Below are 12,200 nucleotides of genomic sequence, written 5' to 3'. Positions count from 1 at the left end.
AATTTCCAAAGTTCCTTCCATTTTCCAATTTCTTGTGTTCACTACTTTCAAGTGTTCATTAGTTTCCTAAGAACATTTCCTACCTCTTTCTCTTCCTTAATGTTCTCGTGTTCCCTAATTCCCAATGCTTACTAGCTCCTGTTGTTTCCTAGATATTTCTGTTCCAGCTTTCTAGTGTTCCCTAATTTTCAATATTCACTAGTTTCCAGTGTTTCCTTAGAGCATTTCCTGGCTCTATTTGCTCTGTAATTTCCAGTGTTCTCTAGTTTCCAGCACTCTAGATTTCCCTACAGTATTTCCCAGTGGTCTCCTGTGTCCCTTGCAAAGTCTGCTATTTGTCTATATTTGATAAAATACATATATCACCTGTTCCATTTTTTTTATTCCGTTGCCATGTTTTTATGTTATGGACTCACTCCAGTACCTCTATCTGTCCATGTTTTGATTCATTCTCCTTCCAATGACCATGATTCTTGACAATCCCTTAATAAAACATCGAGCTGCCTCTGGCTTTCTCACAGTACACAAACTAAGTGACTGTTCAGACACACGGCAACAAATCTGCACAACTTTTCTGTATTTCAGTGAACACACTGCAAGATGCAATATTTAACAGCAGCTGCTGTCATATGGGGTTCATGTCATCCTGAATTAAATATCAGAAAAACAGCAGCAGAAAGAAAGAAAGAAAGAAAGAAAGAAAGAAAGAAAGAAAGAAAGAAAGAAAGAAAGAAAGAAAGATGAGCTTAATAAAACAAAAACCGGCATTTTAAAGATGATACGTGTCAATTTTACGTCTCCTCTGTGATTTTAGACTCTTTATAACTAACAACATTACAGATTTTTCATATGCACTAGTTACAAAATGTGGAATTCATTCTCACAAATTCATATTCTTATTCCTAAATTATTAGTCTTATGACAGGATGTTTAGCAGGAGCCGATTGTGAATAAGATGGATGATCTCGATGATTACAGCAGCAGTTCTTAGATGAATAAAGTCTAGACTTTTTAAGGGATTAAAGAATTAACATTATTCCGTAAAGAAAAGTGAGGAAAATTTAAATTTTTTGATAAATATGAGCCATCCGAATAGCAGTTAAAGCTTATAATAAGGTTGTGAATGATTGTAGCCAGAGGAAGTACAGTATCTAGGAGACGAAAAATAATATATATATATGGGGGGGAGGGTTTTTTTCCCCGTTGGTTGTTTGGGTTTTTTGTTTGTTTGTTGCATCTTTAATTATTGTTTAGTCTTTTCTGCCTTCTTTGCCAGGTCACGCTTGTAAAATAAAAGAGATTTCATCTCCTTGAGTTTTTATCCTGGATAAATAACGGTTATTAACGTGTACAAACTGATAAATCAGCCAGACAATAAATTAAAGAGAATGCTAATGTAATATCCACTGGCCATAATAGCAGTTAGCGAAATTGTCTCATTTGTTGCTCTGTGTCTGGAACCATTTACAAAAAAAAGTGTTGAAATCTCCAAGAAGAGACTCAGTTATTAGCAGTAGAAGTGTGTCAGGATCAGGCATCAGGAGTCTCTCTCTCTCTCTCCCTCTCTTTCTCTCTCGAATAGATTATTAGGTATGCTTTTACCCTTCAGTGGTTTAAGACAGTGAACCATGAACAGAGAAGAGCAGTTGGAGGTTAAGGGATTTGCTCAGGAGCTCAACAATCTCTCTGACAGTGCAGGAGTTCACCATCCCTCCACCACCTTGTCACTTGAACAGCGAACACACGGCTAGAGAAACCCAAATATACTCTACATGCACCATTTCCACCATCATGAAATGTCGAATCGAGTTTCGTAAATGACTTGTTGGGAGCACGGAATGGTGCGAAGAGGGAGTGGGGGGACAGATGAGGGACGAGGGACGCCGCACTATTCGCTAATGGGGAGTCTGGAAACTGACCAACTTAATAAAGACAGTAGCTGTCAGGCACGACTGAGTGATTCAAGCACACTGTCCGGACGAGTCATTACACTGATGATACAAATGAGAAATGAGCAAGTAATATATGTATGTGTGCTTGGGTATGTTTTAATATCTTGGTAGGAAGTAAATGTCACCAGAATGATAGGCATATCTGATCTTGGCTGGTTGCTATGAGGCAAGAAGGAAGAACCTTAAAAAAAAGGAGGCAGAACAAAAGAAAAAGAAAACCCTCAATAGCTGAAAGGTTTGCTTTTGGTTAGTAAGGTTAAGGATTAAAGGTTGACATGTATCCTAGCTGTAAGATCCTCACAAGAATAGTATAACAAATGCATATGTGTGTGTGTGGGGGGGGGTTGGGGTGAGATACAGCGTGAAGAGAATCGAACACTTCGACACACAGCAGAATGATGAGTGTCTCCACCCTGCAGTTCAGTGAAACACATTATTTGTGTGGGACCGACTCCATGCAGAGCTCATTGAGACGTCTACTTCCACAAGTCTTTAACCTTTCGACTCTCTCTAGTCTCTATCTGCAGCACGTTTAGCCATGTGCGATTTTGTAATGGTATCCAAAGGAAAAGAATATTGGGGTGGTATTTCTGCCTCTCAGTGTAAAACTACACATTATGGGTGAAACTGATGCATATAATATTTATGTAATGTGTATTTTTTTTTTGTTAACATGATAAGGCTTGTTGTAACTGTCTCTTTGTTATTGGTATCATTAGAAACTATGTACAGTAAAGTGTACGTGTGTAGATTTCCAAAAACAATCTTTGGTTCAGAATCAAAAATTGATTCCAAATCGTTCAAGCAACAGGAAATCACATTACATACCAGCATTTTAATTATATTAAATTTTATACAGTGGAACCTCGGCATAGGAATTTAATTCGTTCTGGAGGCGAGTTCTTAAGGCGAAAGTTTGTATTGCGGAACGAGTTTTCCCATGAGAAATAATGTAAATGCAGATAATCCGTTCCAGCCGCCCAAAAATATGAATAATATTCCCAATACGAAGCGTATGTAAAATGTATGGCTGCTTACAAAGAACTGACACAAGCCAAGCATTCCATGTCAACGGTCCTCACAGGAAGTTGTGCCACCAAGCTTGGGCTAAAAATAGAACAGACCGCCCACGCCCCCAATCTGTCAACAAAAAAACACCCGAACAATCACCTAGCTTTTGAAGGCATGGCGAAGGCAATGTTGGTATCATTGGTTGACTCTTTCCAAACAGCTTTCACTGACTGAAAAAAACGGTTGGCTTCACTTGACTTTCCACTGATGCTAAGAAGTAATGAACGGCTCCCAGATGTATGCACAACATCGAGCCGGCGTTCGATTTGGTTCGCTTCTTTCGTATGCCGAAAATGCTTTGTATGCCGATGGAAATTTCTCGCAAAATTTCAATTCTTAAGGGAAAATGCATAGGTCAGGGCAGTCGTATCCCGAGGTTCCACTGTATAATGTTACTAAATTGATGCTGTAATCTACCCTATTTGAACGGCAGTGTTAAATTCTGCTAAAATGATCCTTTTTGTGGTAATTAAACCTTCATTTTTACCCCTGAACATTCAGTTGCTTCAGCATAGAAGAAAAATTAAACCCTGAAAACGGCATAAAAGACAGCGTGAGACTCATTGTATGTGGTGGATAAATAGTTAAAGCAGCTTGTATAATACAAGCGAGAGAGATTTCTAAAAGCCAGACGTGCTCAGACGGAGTCGACCCTCATTCAGAACAGAGATGCTCAGTGTCCTGGTAATTAAGGTAGCTTTTAGCTGGGATTTTTTTGTTGTTGTTGAACAAATTGTGTCACATCAGGGCCAGAGAGCCATCTGTGAGGAAGATCTTACATTCACTATATCAGTACACCATGAAGGACTCCAGGTATAGAAACAGTAACACACAGATGTGACAATATATAGAAAGTGAAAACGCCGGGGGTTTTAAATGTCTGTGCAAATGTCCAGGATGCTGGAGAGGATGCTCATGGAAGTCATAAAGTCATTCAAATGGCCTTACTTGATTGATATAGTACTGTGTATGATGGACACTTTACTTTCGCCATTCTTTCTGGTGGATTAGATGAAAAGGAAAATGTTTTATCCTGATTAGGGTCAAGTTGGTTCTGGGAACACCGGAGATAAAATACACTATGCATGAAATTCTAGTCCAGTGTAGGGCATAAGATTTAATGTATGGACATTTTAGCAGTTTTAAGTAAAATTAAACTACTAAAAAGTTTTTTAAAAGCTGCACAAATTGTTTTTAACCTCTAGGTTCTCCCACACCACCCCACGTTCTCCCCACTGGCTCCTAGTAGCTGCACACATCAGATTCAAAACACTGATGCTTGCCTACAAACCCAAGAATGGACCAGAACCCTCTTACCTCAAAGCTTTTCTTACTTTTCGAACTGGACCACACTCCCTCTTATCTAGTAGCACTGGTAGACTGATCCCACCATCTCTCAGGGTAAGAGGTAGCTATACATCTAGACTTTTCAGTTCTGGCACCGTGGTGGTGGAATGAACTTCCCCGAGATGTCCGACCAGCTGAGTCACTGGCCGTCTTCAAATGAAGGGTGAAGACCTACCTCTTCATGAAACACTTAAACTAGCGCTTATATTCTCAATTTGGTTTATGTGTTAAAAATTCAATTGAATTTCATTTGTATAGCACTTTTAACAATGGACATTGTCTCAAAGCAGCTTTTTGGGCTGATGGTATCCAAAGTCTGTTACCCATTGAACCAGTGTTAATGTATTCACTGAAGACTTCAAAGCACTTTTGTACATCGCTCTGGATAAGAACATCTGCCAAATGCCAGAAATGTAAATGTAAACTTAACAAGCAAAACTAGCAAAATTCTATATATAGGATTTGTATAAACAATCTTAGTAACTGTAATATAATAAAGTCCTAATTAGAATATATACTGTTACTTGTTTACTGGAGAATTAATTATATTATCTTGTAACAAAGAATATCACACAGATTTGCCTAAAATGCTTTTACATCATTTCTGCTTTGAGTAAAGTTAATCTACCAACCTTGTACCTAGATAGGTAGCATTAACTAGAGTATTTGAAAAACATAAACAAAAGCTGACAAGAGTTAGCAAGCAATCTTTTCATTATTAATAGCAAGGGCAAATATTATCATGTCAGTCAGAAAAATGTTTAATATTCAGGACTGAAGCTGTGAGTAAAGCAATATATTTACCTCTAGTGCACATTTCTAAGCCTAGAACCTAGCCGCTCCATGGCACATAACTAAACTATACTTATATAAAATTATACATTTTGCAAGTAAATATCAAGAGTACGTATAAAAGTTTATTAGTTGAACAGTCCTAGCTAGCACAGGTTTTTCGTCACTGTGTGTGTGTGTGTGTGTGTGTGTAAGGGTAGGAGAGGGTATGCAGTGTGTTGATAAGGAGAATAAGGAGAGGAGGGCACATTGTCCAATCTGACGACCATTAGCTTAATGTCGTATGAGACATCATTAAAAAGCCATCACAGTGGCTGTCTATCAGCTAAATAGAGAGAGAGAGAGGGAAGAGGAAAGATAGTGAGGGAAAGAAGGACAGCATGATAGAAACGAAGATGAGTCCTCTCTACCTCTCTGATAAACGATCTGGCTCTGGTTCAGGATCTGGAGATCGAGAGCAGATTTATACATGCGGTGTTATTACTTTTTATAACAGTGTGAGTCACTCCATTTGGGAGTCGCACTGTTTTAGCTAACACACACACACACACACACACACACGTCTATTCAAACAGATACACAGGTTATGCTTGCATTTCAGCGAGCCGGAAAAAAACCCTCATTTCTTGCTACACGTCTGCCAGCAGTTAGTCACATGGTGATTTATCGACCTATAAATGCCTTCACTATTAATTTATTGTTTCCAGATTTCAATTTTTATGCAAAGTGTTTTGATAACACTGAGGGAAATGAGGAGATCTGCTGATAGAAGTGTTGACACTGTAATTGATGATGCACCTGGTGGTGTTATTGTTTCTATCAGGGTCTTAAAGCCAAAGTCAGAGGCCTTCATATCCTGCTGTAATGTAGTGGCATCCATGTGTGCTTTATTCAAGCCTGAATACCTGCAGGATTCTTCTCCATGTCATTTCCTGTCCAAAGTAATCGTATGCTAATACAACAACAAAATCTGAAATGAATTTTGAAATCTGTCATTGAACATTGTGACATGGTTCTCATATACAAAACATTATTTATGCATTTAGTTTGTGCTTACAATTTACTTTTCTAGCACCTACTGCCTAGCCACACCCCACAACTCTCTAAAACCATTGACCAAGCCTTACCCTGCCTGTTAGTTTTTTGAATATCCGCCTGGACCTATTCTTTTAATTTTCTTGACTCCACCCCTATGCTTTATAAAGCCATCTATCTATTTCTGGTGCCATCTATCTAATCCTCATTCAGGTTTCTTGAGCCATCCACCTGGAGTCACCCCCTCAACACTCTAAAGCATTCTACCTAGCCCTGCTCCACCCACTCTGCAGTCTTAAAACCATCCATCTGGCCACACAGCTGTTTGCTTTAAATCCATCCATCTGTCCCAGGTACTCATCTCTCTAAAGCCATGCACCTGTCTCCTTCTCCTTGTCACATACCCGACCCCACCACTCAATTTTATGTAATTATGTAAATGGCCTGGCATTCTCAGAACAATTAACCTGGCCCCAACAACTCAATGGTTCCTCCTTTAATGCTTTCTGGAAATATACCCATGCTTCAACCCCCTTATCCTTCTGAAACCATACTCCAGACCTCACCCCCTCTGCTTGCTTAAGACACCCACTTGACCTACATCCTCAACTATCTAGAGCAACCCATCTGACCCAAATCCTTAACTATCTGGATCAACCAATTTGACCCACCTCCTCAACTTTCTGTAGCAATCCATCTGGCGCCTTCTCTTCAACCTTCTGGAACCATCAACATACCCTCCCAAATTTCTTAGGTGATCTGCATGACCACATCTCCCAACAACATGATCCATCCTCTTGTCAAACCCTTAACTTGCTGGAGCTATCCACTTGATTTCCAAGCTTCCTGGAACTGTACCCATGACCCAACTCCCTCATCTTACTAGAATTATACTCGAAACCTTACTCACTACTTGATTAATCATCAGGCCCATATCCTCACCTTTCTTGATCAATCCATCTGATCCCTTCTTTTCAACCTTCTGGAACTGTCCATCTACCCTCCAAGCTTTCTTAGGTCTTCAGCATGGCTAATCTCACAACTAACAAGATCTATCCTCTCGTCAACCCGTCCAAGTCTTTCTGGAACCATACCGTTGACCCCACAAACTCGTCTTTCTTCAAATGTACTTCAGACCTCACTCATTTTGCTTTCTTAAGCCTTCCATCTGACCACACCTCAGACCCCCTAGATTCTGCTTTCTGGGGTCATCTGCTTGGCTACATTTCTGAGATAACTAGATGCAAGAATCCTAGTCATACTAATAACATCATTCATGAAATTAAGATTATAGTCACAGTAGGAGATTTATTGTTTCAGCTTTAAACATCTGTTTATGTTTTATTTGGAAAGTCTCAGCGGGGCATTTACATGCAATTATACTTGACAGAAAAAAATAGCTCCAAACAAGTACAAGGCCCTGAGTAGGCAAGTAGGCTACATGAGAGCCTCATTGTGTGTATGTTATCTTTCGGAGGAGGTTGTTCAATAGGAGGTGCCGCATGCTTACCTTGGTAGCTTCTTAAAGGTCAGTGATGACATCTTTGATTAGCTGGCTTTAGAGGAGACACTCCTGGAGAGAGCAGGAAAATTCATTCAATTCCCCAGTGAGAGAGAAAAAAGGTTAACACCGTGCTGTTGGACACAGAAGCAGTTTGTGTGCACACACTGGATAAATGGAGTTAGGAAATAACTTTGGGGAAAAGACCACACCTGAAACTATGGCATCTTCCTAAGAGACTTCCGGTATGTTAATACACACTTAGAACAATGGCTTCTTCAACGGCTTCTTCGCTCCTGAAAAGAAAGTGAAACTAGAACACTATTACACAAATTATTTTTTTTGGATCTTGGGGGAATTTAGAAGCTTCTTACAAAACAAATGCTTCTTAATAGTACAGTGGTTAGGGTTATGCTCCCAGATACCATGGGTTGTAGTCTGGGTTCAAGTCTGTGTTTATATGCTTTTGTGATGTGGTAGTTTAGTGGTTAAGGTTTTGGATTTTTGATTGGAAGGTTGTGAGTTTGAATCCCAGGTCCACCATGCTGCCACTTCTGGGCCCCTGAGCAAGGCCCTTAACCCTCAATTGCTCAGATATATAAAAAATGAGAAAAAAATGTAAGTCGCTCTGGATAAGGGCATCTGCCAAATGGCAGAAATGTAAAATGGGTTCTTTAGAATTCTTTGGACTTTCACTTCCTTCTAATAAGGAAACACTAACAGAGGAACAACGAAAGAACCCTTTACGTTTCTAGCCTTAAGAGGCAGTGGTAGTTTAAGTGGTTAAGGCTCTGGGTTGTTGATCAGAGGCTCAAGGGTTCAAGCCCCAGCACTACCAAGCTGCCACTGCTGGGCAATTGAGCAGGGCAAGTACTGCCCCTGTGTTCTGACCCCAACTTCCTCAGCTGGGATAAGCTAAGAAAAGAATTCCACTGTGCTGTAATGTATGTTTGGTGGTAATAAAGGCTTCTTGCCCTAAGCTCTTAAATAAGTAAATTTTTATGTTTTTTAAAGCCATTCATTTGAAGATTCTCCACATTTCTTACCCAAAATTGCTGATTAATCCACAACAACTTACAGGATTTGCTTGACGAGGTTTCTAATTATCTGCTGTAGCATCTCTTGACTTTGTGTGTGTATGTGTTAGTGTGTGTGTGTGAGAGAGAGAAGTTTTCAATAAAAGCACAACAGGAGTGTTTCTGTTGATGATACACGAGTGGAATCTGTGACAGCTGCTGCAGAGAGCCCCCCAATCACTCCATCGCCCATTATTCATCCCATTATAATTAAGATGACGATGATTTTCAACTCCAAATTCAATCAATCACTTATTTCACGCTGTTTAGCCCTTAATCATTTTGAGACCTGCCTGTAGTTTGTCGGCTGTGGGAGTGTGAGTGCTTAATCATATCTTGTTGAACTTGTGTGTTAATGTACATCTCTCTCTCTCTCTCTCTTTCTCTCTTACTCTCTCTCTCTCTGTAATGCTCTCTCTGTCTCTCTCTCTCTCTGTCTCTCTGTCTTACTCTCTCTCTCTGTCTGTAATGCTCTCTCTCTCTCTCTCTCTCTCTCTCTTACTCTCTCTCTCTCTGTAATGCTCTCTCTGTCTCTCTCTCTCTCTCTCTGTCTCTCTGTCTTACTCTCTCTCTCTCTCTCTCTCTCTCTCTCTCTCTCTCCTCTCTGTCTCTCTCTCTCTTACTCTCTCTCTCTGTCTGTAATGCTCTCTCTCTCTCTCTCTCTCTCTCTCTCTCTCTGTCTCTCTCTCTCTTACTCTCTCTCTCTGTCTGTAATGCTCTCTCTCTTTCTCTCTCTCTCTCTCTCTGTTTCTCTCTCTCTCTTACTCTCTCTCTCTGTCTGTAATGCTCTCTCTCTTTCTCTCTCTCTCTCTCTCTCTCTCTGTCTCTCTGTCTCTCTCTCTCTCTCTCTCTCTCTCTCTCTTTCTCTCTCTCTCTTTCTTTCTGGTGCTCAGATTAAGGTCTAAGTGAAAACTATAAAATGGAAAAGCAAACAAAGTGATTTATCCTCATGATGGAAAATTTGATCTGTTGATCTGGTGATGAAGACAAAACCTGAAAAATAAATGAAAATAAGAAAATAATTGATCAAATGATGATGTACTGGGTCACAAGTCACACATTTCTGTTCTATTTAAATTGTTATGAGTGGAATAGGAAGCCATTGTATTCCCAATTGTCTATTTGTTATTTGTACATACTGATTTAATAATAATAATTATTATTATATTTTATTTTATTTTTGGATTTTGACAGTTAAAAAAAATTGTAAAACATCTGATAAAGACAAAAAAATGGGAGAGAGAGATAGAAAAAAATAATAACGTTAAAAATTTTAAATATTTATTTAGGAAGAAAAGTTGGATTCGCAATATATATATATATATATATATGTATATATGAAAAAATATTTTAAAATATAAAACATATTATCTATGACATATATAGGGCTAATATATTTAGCATTTAATTTAATTTAATTTTAGCATTTAATTCTACAATTTTACAGAAGTGTATTTTATTAAAAATAATTTAAAGAAAAAAAAAACACCCAAGACATAATTATTAGAATGTTTTTTTTTCCAAAATAATGTTCGATAAGTAAAAGTATTTCAGATCACCTTGCCTTCATTTTTGTCATATTTTCTACAGATTTATTAAGATCCATTTGCATTTTCCTGCATTAGTTTCTGCCGAGCAGCTATTTCAATAAGCATATCTTTTTATTTAAATTTATTCGTCTGGCAAATTGTTTTATCCTGCATGACTAGCCAAGGGGCCTTCAAGAATATAGAGTAATGAGACTTGCATAAGTGTTCTCTAGCAGTATTTGCATTATAACGGAGGAACCTAAAGCTCTCAGGAACTCTTGTATCTTTGCAGTGCTGGGATTTGAACCCACACCTGTAATGTAACTATACAACCGTGTGTGTGTGTGTGTGTGTGTATGAAGTGAAAGATACACGTATACATGCACGTGTATTTCATTCCATCAAAAGCCCTTCTTAATAATAAAACGCCGGCTAAAAATAGGCGTCTGATCCAGCTTCGACTTTTTGATTTGTCTTTGAAGCGTCTGTTGTCAAAGGCATACGTGCCAGCACTGGTGTCTCGTCTCTGACAGTCTATGCGGCGCTGTATATTTGCTTGTCTTTGTTTTGCCACTGCGTGAACCAGCGTCTTTGTAGCTCCGTCTGTCAGAGGCTGCCGGATCACACGCTCCGAGACGTCCTGATAAACTCTTCTGACGTTTCTCCTGCCTGTCTCGGGGTCCTGATATTAATGAGAGTAATGACTACTCCTGTGCACAATCAGACCACAAAAAAAAAATGATTATGTTTCAGACATCCAGAGAATATTAACTAAATCTCATCATCAGCCTTGCAACTCCCATGACACTTTTGTGTGCTACACTTTTACAGCTTGGATCCTTAAACATTTTATTATCGATGAGGCAAAAACTAATTAGATTATAAATGTTCTCCCGGGACTAGACGCTCTCCATGGAAGCTCAGGAGACAGCTCAGGGTTTATTAACTATTGTCTTGTCTTTTATCCGAAGTTTAGCCGTCGACTCTCGCAGGCTCTTGCATCTGCTCTCGCATCTGCTTATTTGGATTGAAAGTAAAAGTCTGGGGTTGGTATTAGGGCACTTGTAATTATTTGTATGGCATAATTTCTATGAAATATACAGTAATAAAATATAAGAAATTAATAGTTTATTAACTTTATATAGACACGCAATCCAACTGGGAGATATTTGCGTTAGTGATTAACACAAAACTCACTGACAAAGCCTGTATCCTCTTTTTAAGCTTCTCTTTCTTTAAAGTTTACAAGAAAAGCATGAAAAAAAATGTTTGCCCTGGAGACTCCTTCTGTAAATGTTGAATGTCTTTCTTTGTTACATATCAGCCATTTATACAGTAGTTTAGAGCTAATCTTTGGATATTTGGAAGGAGTCTCCAGTGTCAGGGCTTTGGTTACAGCCCACAAGGTTTCGTCTAGGAATTTCAAGATTGAAGAGAAAATTTGAGACTAGCACTGAGTGAAGGACTGAGCTATTGTATAAACCGGATCCGTAGTGTTCCAGAATATTCCATGTAGCTATAAATGGATAAATAAAAGTACAACGCCTAATATCCATTGTTTGATGAAAACACGTCCGAATGTATAGAAATCTGCGCCATTTGACCTATTTGTCCTTGATTGTTTTATTCGAAAAGCAAGTGTTTTATTGCTTATTTAATGCTGTACAACTTAAAAATTATAAGAAAAGAAAACTCCATTGTGGTAAATAACGAATTAAAGTTTCCCCAGTGTGTGTGTGTGTGTGTGTGACTCCACTATCTCTGTGATAATGTGTGTCAGCTTCTGGCAACTAGAAGATCAGCAGATTGATCCAGAACACCCTGAGGAGCCTGACAGTCACACATCCATCTCTGTCTCTGTTTCACACATACGCACACACACACACACACGCAAACA

This window comes from Hemibagrus wyckioides, linkage group LG08 (assembly GCF_019097595.1).
Source record: "Hemibagrus wyckioides isolate EC202008001 linkage group LG08, SWU_Hwy_1.0, whole genome shotgun sequence".
Classification (NCBI taxonomy): Eukaryota; Metazoa; Chordata; class Actinopteri; order Siluriformes; family Bagridae; genus Hemibagrus; species Hemibagrus wyckioides.
Note: the sequence above shows the minus strand (reverse complement) of the source record.